This window comes from Galeopterus variegatus, unplaced genomic scaffold (genome assembly GCF_000696425.1).
Source record: "Galeopterus variegatus unplaced genomic scaffold, G_variegatus-3.0.2 Scaffold1499, whole genome shotgun sequence".
In the NCBI taxonomy this organism is placed as follows: domain Eukaryota; kingdom Metazoa; phylum Chordata; class Mammalia; order Dermoptera; family Cynocephalidae; genus Galeopterus; species Galeopterus variegatus.
The window spans coordinates 266,841-282,676 of record NW_007727610.1 but is presented as its reverse complement, the minus strand read 5'-3'; the positions used below and the strand labels follow the sequence as shown (position 1 = coordinate 282,676).

General features: G+C 43.4%; 1 protein-coding gene across 2 annotated transcripts in view; it reads right to left on the bottom strand.

Moving 5' to 3' along the window:
• NCK2 (NCK adaptor protein 2) overlaps window positions 1-14,951 on the bottom strand; it is a 69,215-nt gene extending 54,264 nt beyond the window's left edge. For both annotated transcript variants that reach the window (XM_008577369.1, XM_008577370.1), the window contains exon 1: window positions 14,808-14,951. The gene's annotated coding sequence lies outside the window, so the exon portion shown is untranslated. The remainder of the gene's footprint in view (window positions 1-14,807) is intronic.
• Window positions 14,952-15,836: the final 885 nt, after the last annotated feature.

Below are 15,836 nucleotides of genomic sequence, written 5' to 3'. Positions count from 1 at the left end.
AAAAAAAAAAAAAAAAAAAAAAAAAAAAAAAAGAAGGCATTTAAAAAACCTGATAGCACAGCACGAAAACATATAGTAAACATATAGTAAAAGTTTGGGGAAAGCAGGTATAAGATGCATGTATAATATGTTCCAGATTTTGATTTTCCAAATATGTATTTTTTTCATTAAAAAGTATAGGAATTATATAGAAAAAATGTTAAGAACTTTCCTCAGTGTTTAGGATTTCTACTATTTTTATAATCAGAAAAAAAAAACCCCTCATAAATACTACTTTCCCTCCTCCATGCCCCAGCTCTGGGTGAATCCAGCTCTCACTTATTCCACGCCTGCCTGGGGCTGCCAGTCCCATGTGACATTTCTGTGTGCTAGCTTCCAGCTGACCCCCGGTGCCACCTGGCAACATACTCCACGTCCCAAGTGGATGCCCTTCCCTGCTTCAGAGGGTCTATTTCATACCCTTCTTCTCCACTCTCCAGTACCTCCTCCCCTTTCCACAGTTTCAGGTGACAAATGACCTTCCTTCTTACTTCACTGAGAAAAGCACTCACTCAGAAGAAAGCGTCCCCAGCTACCTATGCTGCGACCAGCCTCCCCCCGTGTCACAGTGGTGTCTGGACACCCCCGCTGAAGGCTGTCCTTCCTGTGTGCTGAAGCCCACCACCTGTATTTATTGCCCATTTTTTCTCACTGAATCTGAATGTAATTCCTTGAGACCAGGACTTTGTCTCCTTGTAAACCAACACTCGGAAGGGCGCCCGCATCAGTGTCCTCAGTGAGTGTGTGACAGAGGGGACAGGAGGGCCGCACAGGAGGGAAGAGGTGACACCACCAGCCAGCGCGGCGCACTGAGCCCAGCTGACAGCCGGATTCAAATCTGGGATGCATCGTTTAAAGCCAGCCTACTTCTTGATAAATTCACTGTTATCCTACATAATAAGAGGTCCTTTACTCATGTGATAAAAGCTGTAAAAGAATTCCATTAAAAAATTTAAATTTTATAGTCTTCAGCTACTTTGAGTAAAAGGCTGAAAGTACATGGAATATACATAAATATTCATGAAATACAGATCGATAATGAAGAGTGAATCTTCCAACTCTTTTTAGAACTGATTAGTGCAGCAATGATGATAAAAGACAAAAGTTTAGCAAAGCTCTCTAAATTACTGAGAAGCCACAGCCTGTGACCAGATTACTTGCCTGGTTAAAAATAATTAAGTACTATTAATGAAATTCCAGCACTTATATCTGTACCATTTATCTTTATCATACCCAAAATCTAATTTAAAAGCAGGCTGCTGAACACTGAAGTAATTCAGAATGCGTATGGCCCTTTCAGCAGGGCTGTGGCAATACAGGATTTTCCTGTTATGTGAAAATGTCAGAATTTATAAATAGTGGTATCCATCGTTGGCACAGTAAAAACCTCTGTGTTCTCATTAAACAGAAAGTCTGGCTTAACAGTGAATTCCCATGTAGGAATTATTGATTTTCATAGGTCAAAATGTGACTAAATATGCTTGTGAAGAAACCGTTGCAAGCAGCACGTGTAATGACAAAGACTGGTATCCAGGACATATAAATTCTTCTACAATTCAGCAAGAGGAAGACCAACAGCCTAGTTGAAAAGCAGGCACACTGCACAGTCAGGTAGCACAAATAATAAATAAACATAAAAAATAAAGCTCAACCTCATGTATAATCTGAGACCACAATAAGATAGCGCTTTATACAAGATGGGTAAAAATGCAAACGGCTGATAACGTGTCAGGCTGAGAAGCAATGGGAAACCTCATATTCTGCTGGAATAACTACTTTGGAAAACAATTTGGAATTATCCTGTAAAGCTGAACAATGCTGTACGTACACATGGCGACAATTCCACCCCTTCTTAGTGTGGCTGAGACAGTCTCGCACTTGTGCGTCAGGGAACTACATAGCGGATGTTAAAGTGGCATGGCTTATGACAGCTAAAGAAGAGAAACCCCCCAACCAATCAACAGGAGAGGGGGAAACGGGTGGTACAGCCGCATAACTCATTGTCAGTAGCAGTGAAAACGAAGAAATCATGGCTTCCTACAACCACACAGATGACTCCTAGAAACAGGAAGGAATATGGGGAAAAAGTCAAAGGACTGCATACATACTCACAGTTCCATTTTCATAAAGCCCTACAACTGGCAAAACTAACAATGATGTTGAGGCTTACAAATGCATGCAGTTGTGATGTGATGGCAAGTGTATTTTGATTTTCATCCACGGTTCCAGGATGATTCTAACCTTCCCCTACCTCTCTGTCTTGAAGCTGGCCATAAGGAAATTCTCTGACCTACCTTGTCTCATAGCAGGTAATAAGACCGCCACTTCAGGAGGGGCCTGCCCCATGCCTGGGAGGAAGGAATGCTGTACAGGGTCTAAGAAGAATCTGAACACACAGACTTTGCTGAATATCCCCCAAAGGATGTTAGTGTTAGATCACACTGTTTATCCAATCACTTTTCTACACGCTTGTCCATGCTTCAATCATGCCTACATAACAAAGTTCCCTTAAAAACCCAAGAGCACAGGGTTGGGGGAGCTTCTGGATAGCTGGACACACGGAGGTTCCTGGAGGGTGGTGCCTGGGGAGGGCATGGAAGTTCAGTGACCCTTCCCCCATACCTGCCCTGTGCAACTCTTCATCTGTATCCTTTGTAATACCCTTTGTAATGAACTGGTAAACATAAATGTTTCCCTAGTTCTTTGAGCTGCTCAGAAAATCATTCGAACCCAAGGATGGGGTTGTGCGAACCCCAGTTTATAGCCAGTCAGTCAGAAACACAGGTAAAATAACCTGGCACTTGTGACTGGCATCACAAGTAGGGCGCAGTCTTGGGGACTGAGCCCTCAACTTGTGGGATCTGATGCTATCTCCAGGTAGGCAGTGCTGGAGTTGAATTAGAGGACACTCAGCAGGTGTCCGCTGGAGAACTGCTGGCTTGCTTGCTTGTGGGGAGAAATCCCTACACATTTGGTAACAGAAGTCGGTTCTGTGTTGATGATTGTGCTGTGAAAGAGTAGAAAAATAGTTTCTTTTTCCTCTCAAAGGTGAAACTAATTTTAAAAAGCAAGAGAATGAATGACTGGTAAATAAATAAATGAGACTGAAGACACAAATCTCCCACACAGAGGAATTCTAAACAACATGTAGATGCTCTGTCCTCAAGGACACGGAGGATAACTCCTCATCCCTAAGGGTGGGCTGTGCTTAGAGATTTCCTTCCAAAGAGTACAGTATGGAAAGGGATTAGGGGAGTAACTTTACAGTGGAGAAACCTGATGAACACTGACTCAGCCAGATGATCAAGGTCAACACCAACTGTGATAAGCCACATCAGCAGGATGCACTCTTGAACTGACACGAGAGGAGGCACTCTACCGCTCTGGGGTCTTCCTCCCCAAAACCCATAACGTCATCTGATCACAAGAAAAATGCCTGACAACTCCCAATAGAGGGACTTCTCCAAAATACCAGACTCCTCAAAACTGTTCAGGTCATCAAAAACAAGGAAAGTCTGAGAAACTGTCAGAGCCAAGAGGAGCCTAAGCAGACACGATGAGTAAATATAATACAGTATCCAGGATGGGATCGTGGCACAGAGAAAGAACATCAGGTAAAAATTTTAAAACCCAAATACAGTATGGACTTTGGTTAACAGTAACGTACCAATATCAGTTCACTAATTGTGACCAGTGTACCACAGCAGTGTAAGATGCCAAAATCAGGGGAACCTAGATGCTAGCTATGAGCGAACTCTCTGTGCTGTCTTTGCAATACTTCTGTACATCCGACACTGCTCTAAAATAACCCCCGCGGGCGAGAGGCAATGGGACAGGTGGAGAACACCATAGTTTTTGTGGTATTGATAACATTCTAGTTTTAAAGGTGGGAGGTGGGGTCGCAGGTATTTGTTTTATTATTATGCCCAGTAAGTATGTAAATGACACTTTAGCATTTTGTTTATCAAATATCACAAACAGAATTTTATAAGGAAAGCGTGGAGGCCAAGCATTAGGCAGGAGCGTTAAGAGTTAGTATTTCACAGCTAGCACTAGCTGAACCTTGCTGAGACACCAGTCAGTGTGGCCAGGCCCCTATGCAGGGCACTCCACTGCCACCTGACTGCCACTCAGGGCTGGGGACCTAAAATGAGGCATCAGCTCATTTGGGTTCTGGTAAGAAAATACCTATTTTTGGAAAGGTATAAATCTCGGAGAAACAGAGTGTGTAAACGCATACCCAGAGCTATGGTTTCTATCAAAAGATGATATTTCAGGCAGTGACCACTATCTTGACGCAGTTGCAGCGAAAAAGATGAGTGAGTGAGGACCTTGCCCTGCACAGAGCACATTCTAATTTCCTATGTGCTCACATGCAGCTCTTATTTTACCCCCACAGCAGCTAGGAAGACCTTTCTACTGTTTTCAGCCTTGAGAAAGAGTGAAAGTTTTGACTCTTAAGTGGAAGAGTGAGCTAAGTCATTACCTATCACATGCTTAAATACTGCACATCACATTTTTTTGAGGTGTGTGTATGTGTTGTTATGGGGCTTTACCTGCAGCATTCTTATGGTCAGAGCATATTGTTTGTATTTTATTTTCATTTGATAACATTAGTTACAGGGTAAGTTATCATGGATTATAGCTGTATATGAAAACAAAAAAAGTATGGTTAGGCTCCAAGTAGGGAATAGGGAAAATTGCTAATAAGGAAAACATACCCTTGTACAACGACCTTGAAATGAGCCTAGTTCTCCTCTGCTGCCATTCTATTTCCATCTTCCTTTTATGATTTACTCATCAAAGGTAAACTTGGAAATTTCTTAGATCCCAAACTACAGACTATTGTAAAAAGAAGAAATGAATTATTTTATAAAAGTTTTTTTCTTCTTAAAAAACATTTAAACTTTTAATTGTGGAATAAGTATAGATTCATAGGAAATTCCAAAAATAGTACACAATGGCCCCAGGTACCCTTCACTCTGCTTCTCCCGGTGGTTACATCTCATGCAACTACACTACTATATCAAAACCAGGAAACTGACATTAGCATAGTGTATGGTTCTGTCATTGCATCACATGTAAATTCATGTAACCACCACCACAATTGAGATACAGAACTATTTCATCTCCATGGAGATCACCCTTATGCTAACACTCTAGAGTCACATCCACCTCCCTTCCTGACAACCATCCCCAACCCCTGGTAAACCCTGATGTGTTCTCCAGCTCTATTATTTTGTCATTTGAGACTGTTATATAAATGGAATTGTACAATACGTGACCTTTTGAGATTGACTTTTTTGTTACTGTTTTAAAGCACAAATAAGAAATTTTATTGAAAGGATAGAGAACACACTCTATGATTTTGATTCTCTAAAATTTGCTGTGGTTGTTTTTTGGCCTAAGATACTAACATGGCAAATGTTCTGTGGGTGCTTGAAAAGAACGTGTATTCTGCTGCTGTTGGGGAGCATGTTATAAATGTCAATTCATCCTGTTAATTACTGGTGGTGTTGAATTCTGTATTGTTGCTTACGTTCTGTGTAGCTGTTCTATCAAATGTTGAGAGAGGGGTATGGAGATCTCCAAGTATAACTGTTTGTTTCTCTTTGATTTGTCTGTTTCTCTTTGTATTTCTGTTGATTTGTCTGTTTCTCTTTGTATTTCTATCAGTTGTTGCTTTGCTTACTTCACAGCTCTGTTGTTTGGTGCATGCATACGTAGGAATACTATGTATTCTTGGTGAGCTGATGCTTCTCTGTCCCCAGTAATTGTCTCTAGAGTGTCCTTTATCTAATATTAATATAATTATCCCTGCTTTCTTCTGATTAATGTTTACATGGTACATCTTTTTCCTTCCTTTTATTTTCAACATATATGTGTGTGTATACACACATACATACATACATACATATAGGCATATATAAAATGTCTCTGAAGTGTGTCAGGAAAAGATGGGAGAGAGAGAAGCTCCTCAGAGGAAAGGACATTTACTAGGCTAGTACTTAGTGTTGAGAAGAAGGGGTACTGTGGGGATAAGTCAGGAATGGCCCAAACCCAGGGGACCTAGGACTGTACAAAGAAGTTCAGAGCCCTTTACCATGTAATCCATTTGGAATCTGGCTCTAATTTGGGAAACATAAATTTCTGGCTTATTAGCTGCATTTTTACAGAAAAAAAAATGGATGATGAAGTATTCTATATATCAGCCTCTTTAAGTTTTCCATTCCTGAGATAATCAAAATGACACAAACATATCATCCACACTGCAAGAAAAATACTTGATGGGACAAAACTGGGCCTCACAGGGTTAGCCTTCTAAGGGACATGGACCATCCTAGTATCCTGCTCTAGAGTTACAAAGAACAGAAAGCAATCATTTTGGTTAATCATAAGTTCCACTGAGATCTCTTGGAGCCAGGTCTCTAATCCTGATCACCAGAACACTATGAAGTCAGGGTCTCCAACACTGAGAACTACAGGGTCTGGTTATATAACAGAGCACATTACAAACATTTTTGGGGGGATATAAATGTAACTAACAGAGAAAGAGGACTGTGTATATATTGCCTTCTGTAAAGTTATAAATAACTCTGTGCTCTGCTGTTGAACCAGATAATGGCCCCACTGGGCGAAAATAAGGGCTCTGTAGAAAATCCCTAAAAGAAGAAAAATGATCATTTCCCTTTCACACAAGATAATGTGAACTCTGCTACATCATTTCTCTGCTGACTCTTTTCCAGGAACCCACAATCCTCCAAGTCAGAATTTCCAAGGTAGAAAATGCAAGGCATGGGGAGAAAGTATTAGCACTTTCCTTTCCGGTATGTTTTAAAACACCATGTGCTGCTTCTTGACTCTCCATTACATTTTGTTCAACTTCTGTGCATAAGATAAGTCTCCCTTGAGTCTCCTAGCTCACTAGAAGGAGCAAAGAGCAGAATTGCCAATAAATACCAATTAGTCATTGGATGGATTTTTAAAAATCTAATGAATTATCTAAAGTGTGAATATATGAAAACTCTCTAATGGAGGCCCTCAGAGTAAAAGGTCCCTTTAAGGAAGATCATGTAACAATATTGACATCTAGGCCCCATCTGCCCGCTCCAGGTTGGTCTGGGGAGGACCCTGAACATCCCAGGTGACCCCAGTGTATAGCCGGCAGACACTGACCTACAAAGTTCTCCACTCTGTCCCAAGCACCTAATCAAGAACCCACTTATCTCCCTCCACGCCTGGCCCCACTCAGCCAATAAGCTGGGGAAATCCCTGGTCCCCTTTCCTGGAACTGAGACTCAGGTGGTAGCTGAGCACCTAATTTCGCTGCAGTTGAAGGGAGGTGGAGAGGTACCAATGGTGTCTCACACACTCTGAACATTTTTTTCCCATAGAATTCTTTGAGGTACAGCAGCCAGGTGTGCAGTACAAAGCTGCCCATGCAGTACTGTTCTGAGAACTCCAAGATCACAGACTTAATGTCATATAACCTATCCCTCCATGTCACTGCCACACAAGCTAGGCCAGGAGCTTAACACACAGTTATAAAAGTACAACACCCCTACACACACACCCCTACACACACACACACACACACACACACACACACACACACACACTTCCAGATCCTCTAAATAACACAAGTCTGACTTGAGGGGTCTCAGGTCCGCTGTGTTTCCCACTCACTCCCCATGACTGCTGGGGGGGGAGGGGTGAGCAGAAAGCAGTATCCTATGGAAACGTGACATTTATGGACAGGGTGCTCTGCTATGCACACACACACCCCCACACACACACACACACACACACACACACACACACACACACACTTCCAGATCCTCTAAATAACACAAGTCTGACTTGAGGGGTCTCAGGTCCGCTGTGTTTCCCACTCACTCCCCATGACTGCTGGGGGGGGAGGGGTGAGCAGAAAGCAGTATCCTATGGAAACGTGACATTTATGGACAGGGTGCTCTGCTATGCGGAGAACAATTATAAACAAAACCCCAAATGGAATGTTGGCAGCTATTTAGAAAAACTACTAAAAATGCCAACTCCAGAGCCTTTCTCCCCTCCCTATCCCCACCATGTTCCTGGAGGGGACAAACTGCCTGGGATGTCACCTCTGTGGCCCCCGTGGCTTAGGGCTGCTCCTGACCAAGGCTTGTGCACATGGTGGCCTGGGCAGGCCTCCTGATAGGAAGGTCACAGAGCAAGGGCTCTGGTCAGGAAATAGTCACAGTGGACTCAAAACTAGGATCATCCTTACTTCTTGCAGACAGCAGTCCAGCTCAAATCTCACCAATTAACTCACCAATGTTGCTGCCAGTCAGGCATGACTCTCCAAAAGGCTGAGAAGAAACATTTGCTTCACAGGGAGATGCAAGGTCAGCCTCAGTGTCCCCACCTGCAGGAGCACAGTTACCTCCAGCCCTGACAAGCACGAGGGGATTCACCTCCACGCAACACTTGTGTTCTGTTAGTACACTGCTCAGTAACACAGTCCTCCAAATCATTCCCCTTAAACTGTGATCTCTTATGGTCTGATTTATTCACGATATTTTAAAAATCACTTTAAAATCCTGGAGCCAATACTTCACTGTTTCCAAAGAAAACAGTTCAAATGTCACAATAAAAGTCAATGGGAAAATGGATTCCGATAGGCAGAAATCTACAACTCCAGATGTTTGTGGTCTGTCCAGCGAGGCACACCAGTGGCACACAAAAGTGGAGGCATGAGGCCCCCGGGACAACCAGGCATTACCAGGAGAGACACTTCTGCAGTTTCCCACCTGTGCCCCTCGGGGTCAGCACACTCTGGTAGAATCACAAAAAGTGCTCTCATACTGGCAGAGCTGGGGACTCTCAATCACCTCCTCAAGGTCTAGCTTGCCATAAAAGCCTAAACCATCTGCCCCTCGACACACACGCAGCAGGAGCATACTTTTTGTTTCTCTGGAGGAGGGAAGTCAAGAAAAAACTCTCCACTTCCCCAATTTCAGAACCTCCACTGCAGCAATGCTTCCCCTGAAAGCTCGGTGTGGCCTGTTTCTCTAGCCCTGTCCTCTCACGTCCACAACATCTACACTCCCAGCGCAGGGGTCCTACAGTAAGACAGTTTCTACAATCTGTCATAGGGAAAAGAAGATGGGGGCAGGGTTTCTCTTTTTTGTTTTTAATGTATTTCTCTAGCCCCTAGGAAGCCACACTGCTGGGGAACATTAGCTAAGATAGAAAAGAAAAATGCTTGGCTTAACCTTGATCATTACCTCAACAATGAGAAAATGATTATTTCATAGACCAGGCATAGAAATGTTAGGGTGCAATTTTATGAAGCTTTGCTCTCTGCAGGGTGCCGTGGGAAGTGCGAAGGACCACAGAGACTGTCGACACAGGAAGAGGCTATTAAATACAGGGTCCTCTTGCTCAGAAGATAGCTTCCCTTTCAGCAGGTCCGACTGTCAATTGGGAATCCCTGGCAGAGGCGGCTCTGAGCCTCACCAGGAACAGCACGAGCCGAGTTGGAAGGCCTGCATCCTCACTGCGGCTCAGCTCTGGAACTGCTAAGCTGACAGCGGGAACTTCATGAGAAGCCCAGGCCCTCCAGGGCATTCAGGTCTTGGATCCTACCCCAGCTCTCCCAAAGCCTTCCTTCAGGCCCCCTCCTTAAGTTTCCACAAGAGAGTCTCTTCCCAACCGTACTTAGTTGCTAGAGATTTTTCTAGGGGGAAAAGAATAACCAGATGAAATTCATGGAACAGTAACAAAGAAGGGCTTTGGGTCAGGACGATGTGAGCTCGCAGCCTGCTCTGCCATCAATGAACACTGGGCTTTGGCCAAGTTACTTAATCTCTCGCAGCACTACTTCAAGGCAAGCACTCAGAGAATAGTCTTCACCGTCTCATTGCCATGGCATGTCAGAGCCACAGCAGGGAGCAGAAAGAGCACGGGCTTCTGAGCAGCAGACCTTGGTCAAGATGCTGTTGTGCACACTCAAGTCTGTGACCTTGGACAATTCCCTTTGCCCTTGCCAAGGCTCCGTGTCTACATCTATCAAATGGGAGTGATCACATTGGCATCTGAGGCCAGAGAGAATATGAGAGGCAGCAAGCCCTGTGCCAGGCACCTACCAAGTGCCCCGTGGATTACAGCTGCTCCCACAGACGGCACCACAGGACAGATGTGGCAGAACCAACACTGCAATAACTTTTTTAGCAACTGTCAATACTTACTGGGCAATTATTTAACCAATTATCACAGATCTATACACTATAAAAACTGGAGCATCACAGGCTGCGGCCATCTCTTGAAACTCGTTGCCTGTGAGGAAGAAGCAATTGCCTGAACAGCCAAGGCCTGTCCCCCGGGTCCCCCTAGGGTCCTGGTGCATGGTGAGTGGCAGTAGGGGCCGGGATGGTCACTTCAGTTTTGGCAGAAACTCAAGTTTCTTCCAGGTATTGGTGGACCTGCAACCCCACACCTGCAACGGCAGCTACAGCCTAAGAACTTAACTGAGCAATGGGTCTTGTGTGAGTGCGTAGAAAAAAAAGAATTAAAAGATGATACAAATCTCTCCATGAACTTTTTGAAGTGCCCTCGTATGTAAAAAAGTCTTTCTAAATAAACCCTGTGGGGCCAGCCCGGTGGCGCACTCCATGGAAAAAGAATATGAAATATAATTATACTTTTTTATAAATGTTTTTGTTTTCTTTTAGTTTGATTGAAATGGTTGTTTTGAAATTGGCTTATCTTTTCTTTGGACTGCTGGTAATAGATATTGTATGATATAACCACTGTTATCCCGAATCCTTAAAATGTAGACTGCATCCCCAAGTGTCATGCTGTTGTTGATTTCTCTTTAGTGTTTAGTACATAAGTGTTGTCCAATAAATACTTATACTTGTATTGAATTTAACCATTTTATTAGCCAGATCATTTGGGTGTTTTTCAGTTTGTTGATTTAAATGTTCATGTCTCCCATAACTTCATATTTAGGTGTTTTAAATTTAGATATATTGATTTCTAGTACCTTCAGTGACATTCTAAGGTTAAAAATAAAAGTATACCACATTAAAGATAAATATAAAATTTAAAATAGAGCTTAATTTTTTAATCTATTGGGAATTTGATAATTTCATAATACAATAAAGATAAATTACTTCAAAAATAAAATGAATACAGAAAAGCAAAGTTAGAAGTTCAAATTAGGGCCGGCCCAGTGGCGCACTGCTACAGTGCACCGCTTGGGAGTGTGGCGGCGCTCCCGCTGAGGGTTCGGATCCCACATACAGACCGGCCGCTCACTGGCTGAGCGAGGTGCGGGGGCAGCACTGAGGGTTGCGATCCCGTTGCCGGGCCCGGTCCAGTGCGGGCGCGACACTGAGGGTTGCGATCCGTTGCCGGTCACGAAAAAAAAGACAAAAAGGAAAAAAATAAAATAAAATAAATAAATAAATAAACCCTGTGGGGGCCAAGTCAGCTACCAGCAGTCTCCAAAATACCAAAAGCTAGGAGAGAATAAAAGTAAGGAGCAAATTCAAGGCAATTTTCCTGTGTACATGAACTCTGGGGAAAACTGTTCTAATATAAACTGAGGCTATTATGAAGAAAGTAGTAAAACTTTCCCATATGAAAAGAAACATTACTGGATAGCATTTTTATGAAAGTAAGGGTGACAGACAAGCTTAACCTTTCATTCTCTGCTCACTGCTCAGCTGAACAGAGCACGGAGTCACTGCGACACTTACGCTCTGGACGCTCACACCAGCACTGACGCGACCTGTGAGGTCCAGTCTCCTTTCCTTTACTTAGCCCTTGAGTCCCTCACCTACGCCGCCGTCTCTCCTCCCCCATAACACCAACATCCTCCTCCCCGTTAGGACACGTTTCTCCTGAAAAACCCACAATTAGCTTTTCAAAAGATAAAAAATCTTCAGCACAACATAAAAAGCCCTCACATCCTCCATTCCCTGTAAGCAGTAGCCAGTCTCCAACAACAGTGAGTTAGGCAATTTTCAAGTACATATGGGAGGAATTAAGTGCAGATTATGCCTGTGTAAAAGTGACAATTCTGGTGTGAAAGTGAGGGGTTTGCCACCATTCTCTCCCCATGGTCTCCACTCCCCAAAGTTGTCATGATCAGAGCTGGGGAGGGTCCCAAGACTTTGCTCCTTAACTTCAATGGGCAGACAAGAATGCGGGGCTGGAAGTCCCCACCCTTTACATCTGCCTCGGTCTTTCCAGTGACCAGCCCCCATTCAGAAGCCACCTAGGGGCTGCCAGCCATCAGAGAACTCATTAGCATACAAAAAGACACTCTTACCACTTTGGTGAGTCTAAGGATTTTAAGGAGTCCAAAGACCAAATGTATATTTCACCATATTCCACTATTCTGCCTGGCCAGCACCACTTTCATTTCTATACAGCATGCCAAATGGTAAGGCTGACCAAGCTATCACTTGTCCTGTGGGCATTTCAAAGACCATGACCAAACAGCATACAGCTGGGTCCCCAACCCATTATTGCTTAAATGACTTGGTGTCTCTACGACCCATTATCCAGCTAGTGCACCCTGCCTGGCCTGTGCCAAGGGGATGCACTATCTCTCGGCGCAAGTCATTCTTTAAAACTCTTCCAAACATAACATCCTCTGTCTTTTCCAGACTCCTCCCCAAAGGGTCAGTCCGCCCCTGCCTCAGGCACCAAGGGCTGGCTATAGGAACCTCTACCATAGTAGTTACCACAGTCCCAGAGCTGCCAGGGGTCATCCCCATACCACAAGGGCACAGGGAAGGGTGGCTAGAACATATTTTATCCATTTTTGTAGCTGCTAAAATAGTCACTGCAAGAAAAATAGCCTAGAATACAACTGGTGCTCACAATACATATTTATTACATGATTTTCCCAATGAACATTTTCCTAAAACACAAAAAGAAATTTTAATAAGTAAACTAGGGTTTTTGTACGGATCTCATGAACTTATGATATAAAAGAAATTCTTTAAAATTATATGGGTAGAGACATTTTTGTAAGCATGTTTTCATGATAGTCTGTGTGTGGTTCTCCATACTGTCTTGTCTGCAAAATACATGCCTCCTGGGCGCTTACACAGAATATGCTGATGCAAGTGAGTGCATCACTTACCCTGCCTGATATCAGCAACCTCAAGTCTGCTAAAGTCGCTGAAGATCAAGAACTTTCTAAAGTAGTGCAGATTCTGCTACTGATGAATTGTTAATGGATTCTGAGGAGCTGTAATTTCTAGCTTAAATTCCTTTGAAATCTGACAGAAGGATTGACATGTGACCACATTTACAAATGACTAAGTCTTAAAGGTTCTACTTGAATGACTAATAAAAAAAGCTGAATGACCACAAGTTCGAAAAAAGTTTTCTTATATAACAAAAATCCCCTAGGGTTAGGATACCAACACCCCCATGGTGTTTGTCTTGCATAAGGTATGGAATAGAGACCTGGGAAAGCCCTATGAATGTACGGGGGGGATCTGAAGCTGGGACAGCCAACCCCACCCTGGGATGGGCAGGGTCAAGACAACAAAGCCCAGCAAGAGGGAGGAGGCAGAGGAGGAAGGTGTGGAAACAGGCTACAGAACTGCGTGCCAAGAACCTTGCTCTGGAAACCACAATGAACACACGCCACCCTAAATAAATGGGACAATGTGTCTCTTTCTCCAAAAGAAATCACAAAGGATAAAAAGGCGAAAATGCCAGGACACTTAATCCTACCCTCATGGAATATTACATATTAATTTTATTCCATTCTGAATGCCACACATCTAACAGGGCACAACTGAAATTAAGAAGGTTCTGAAAGATTAAAAATTGGCCAAGGAGAAAGAACACATTCACAAAGGTTTTGGTGGTAGTTTTAGACCAAGTAAGAGGAAATTTTAATTTATATTAATGTGGAAAATTTATAGATGTCATTATACCAAGAGATTCCATAATCCAAAATTATAGATTCAAGTATACTTTAAAACAATTTGCAAAATAACTAAAGCAAAATAAGATTTTTATGGAAGGCATGTTGGGGGTTATCCTTGCAGTTAGTTCTGAGACGATGCTCTGGTAATAAAACTGTGCCTTCTCATAACGCACTTCTTACAGCCCAGCCAGAGACGGAACACCAGACTAACCATACCACGAAACAGTACTCATATGTCAAATGTCCCAAATTATCTAAGGCTGAGAAATGTTTTTGCTACAAAGTGACATGTTTTTGGCCAGTATCTGTTAATGACAGGACCCCAGGGATCCACATGCTATACTACAGTTATGATTCTATTGTAACACAAATGAGATCTCTCACAGAAACCCTCAGAATCCTTATCTGTTTGCTTCGTCTTTGATATAGACGTATTTTCTTAGCCTCTGAGCTGGAATCAAACCTTTACTAGAAAGCAGTTATTCATCTTTGAACTCCCTGTCCCAGCACAGTACACAGGAGGCCCCAGCTCAGAACATATCTGAGACCCACGTGCTGAGCAGATGAGAGGAGGTGCTCTACCAGCTCACAGGTGGCAGGTCCACTTCCTGTCTGCAGACTCAAAACCATCACAGGAATGCAGGAACAGCGATAATCAAATGTTCCATCCAGGTCCCTTGAAAGCGTAAATCTAACGTGGTTCAACAAACCAGGGCTGCATGCGCTGCATTTCACTAGATTAGAACCTACTGAGCAAACTCAGCGTTTGAAGCAAGAGGAGCCGCTGGTCCCGCCTGCTCTAAGCAGAGCCCTGCAGACTCACCTTTGGCACACAGTTACAAGAGGCAACTGGCGAGATGCAGAACTCTTCAAAAAGATGAGTTTTCAGCTGATTATACCTCTGATGTTACAAAGCTGCAAGAATTTTCCAAACTCTCAAATCTCAGCAGGGAATTATGATCTGGGATGTCAATTGCATAAAAGGAACACATAAAATCTAAAAAGAAATAGAAACAAGCATATATTAGGTCAGCTTGCTTAATTTTAAGTAATCACTTTAAAAAAATATTTTTTATTCATTTTCCTAAAACCAGTGTTTTAAATATACCCCAAAAAACAGCTGCTTTGTGTCAAAAGACCTCTACCAAAACACGAACTCTTTCCACCTTCCATTCCTCAGGTGGGCTCTGACGCAGAGGTCAGGGAGGGTCAACCACACACTTTCTGAATAGCGAGGGACGGAAGGGTGGGGACAGCCCGTAATATTAGAGGGACCTACGTTCCTAAGTCCCTTCCAGCCCTCCTCCTTCCAGCATTCCCGACCCACCCCCTTCAAAACCTGCCAAAAATAGGGAGGTTTCCAAGCAGAAAAGAGACAAGTCTGGGAGCCTAATCAGGGAGAAGGGCTGCAGAGAGCTAGGATATTACGTAGAGACCCAGTCCCCTCTTGGGGTCTCCTGCACTAGCTGTTTATTTAGAGTGGCCACCAACTGGGCCCATGGCCTTGGGCTGAAAACATCTCCCCAGGAAATCTGAGAATAACACTCCAAAACTATGAGGAAGCTGAAAGGGAAGAAGCCTGACGGAGCGGACCTGCAGCCCCTCCTGGTAGGGGAGAGATGCGGCTGCATTGTGTGCACTAACATTGGCTAATATTTTCAGTCCTCAACTAACATTTTCGAGATGATCCTGAAGCACTCTATGGACTTCCAAGCGAGTTCACTGACATTTTTAATTACATTCAAACCCAGGGGGGCCCATCTTGATGGTTCACTCAGAGAAGATCTATTAATTCATCCCTAGCATGATTATGGCCCAAAATGTTAAATACCCCACAGAAAAATCGAATTCT